Source organism: Anneissia japonica, unplaced genomic scaffold (assembly GCF_011630105.1).
Source record: "Anneissia japonica isolate Jap-2015-1 unplaced genomic scaffold, ASM1163010v1 scaffold78376_len1689_cov193, whole genome shotgun sequence".
In the NCBI taxonomy this organism is placed as follows: Eukaryota; Metazoa; Echinodermata; class Crinoidea; order Comatulida; family Comatulidae; genus Anneissia; species Anneissia japonica.
Window position 1 is genome coordinate 1 of NW_022697836.1, and position 1,689 is coordinate 1,689.

The 1,689-nt window shown below is 29.3% G+C and overlaps 1 long non-coding RNA gene across 1 annotated transcript; it reads right to left on the reverse strand.

Moving 5' to 3' along the window:
- Positions 1-221: 221 nt before the first annotated feature.
- Positions 222-1,689, reverse strand: LOC117102348. Its single transcript, XR_004444401.1, has 3 exons — positions 1,653-1,689; positions 998-1,105; positions 222-330 (listed from the first exon to the last, which is right to left on the reverse strand). It is a non-coding gene; the product is annotated as an uncharacterized LOC117102348 (long non-coding RNA).

Genomic DNA, 1,689 nt, shown 5'->3' on the forward strand with positions numbered 1-1,689 from the left:
GGAAGAATTTGAAGTGGAGGGGTCGATGATCAGTTGAGGGGCGCTAATTTGCAAAATAAGGTGTTTTTCGGTTACATTAAACGCGAGTAATTTTTGAAGGGGCGTGAGCAACTAGCTATGTGCACTTTAAAGAATGTAACACAAGGGTTGGTCCTACTACTTAGGCTATGGAATACTCAATATAAAAAAAACAACATGATGAAGCCAGTAAAATATAATTTGTTAGATTGTTACCTGGTGATATACTTTGAATGGTACCGGTATAACCTGTTTCCTCCTTTAGTTCCCTTACAGCAGCTTCTGAAGCAGTTTCATTCTTGTCAATTAATCCTGTAAACAAATTAATAAAATTTGTTATCAAGAGTTAAAACATTAGTGTACAAACTATATTGAATAAACTTATGACAATTAATTAATATTTCATAATAATATATTAACAATTAAATTATATTAATTATGAGTAAATAAAATAACAACACACTCAGCAAAAAATATTTTTCTGGCAAATAAAAATAAGTCCTTTATCAATGTTTAACAAATTTTTTGCAACATAAATATATCTACAGTACTTCAAAAAGATAACTATGAAAAGAAATATAATTTAAATATGAAGAAAAAAGGTTTCTGGCCACCTGCCAATATTGATGATTTCGAATGAACATAAAAAAAAAAATTATTTTTGGCTAATTAGTGTACCCACCTCCATGAAAAACGGGAAATACCAGAAAAAGAAAAAAAATTATTATGCCTGCCGCTGCCTAGAAATCTCCAAAAATAAGATATGTAAATTTCTTCCTAATAACCTTCCCATTAATACACTGTTTAATTTCAACAGTAACATTTTATTTTATTTCCTCCTCCATCTGAATGATTTTGGCAAAACCGTTTTGCTAAGAAAACAAAATTTTATTTATATTTTTTTTCCGCCCACATCTGATGACCTTTTTTTAAGAAAAAAGTTTGCAAAAAACAAGGTATAAAAAAAGTCTTGTCTTACCTGCTGGGAACTCTATGGAATAAGCCTTCAGTGGAGGTCTGTACTGCTTTACAAGCAAGATACAATCATGATGTAGCGCCCTCTTTAGGATTGCTACCATACCCACAGCTAAATAGAATATAGTAAATAAACTAAAAACTGAAGGTTGCAATGAAGGTTATAGCTATAATATTAACCTTTTTAAACAATAATCAGATTTTTGTAATCACTCGATTTGGCTGAATGTATTTTCATTGATTCATTGAATGCCATTAACAATATATAGGCACTACTATTATTATCAAACAATAATATGTTGAACTCGAAGCTGTTCAAAATTAAATACTAAAGGCCAGCCTTTGTTTATTCTATAATAGCAATGTCAACAGGTTAATTATAACCTTTAAAAGAAAAATGAGCCTAAAATATAGTAATGTTGTAAAAAAGGTGATAGTTGTGGGGTGCAGTAAACAATAGAGAAACAATATTTATTTGTTGAAAACTAATAACATACATATCCATATAAACAGTTTATTAACTCAATATTAATGGAGAGTATAATTATGTTTATATTAATAAATTATATAAATGAGAATTTATTTAGGCCAAGTTAAAAAAAAGTAGTTTCTCTTCCTAATATTTTATATTACTGCAGCTAAGGTTCTGTTTGTCTTACCATCACCGATGTCTTTCTGTTGAGGCTTGGTTGTTCT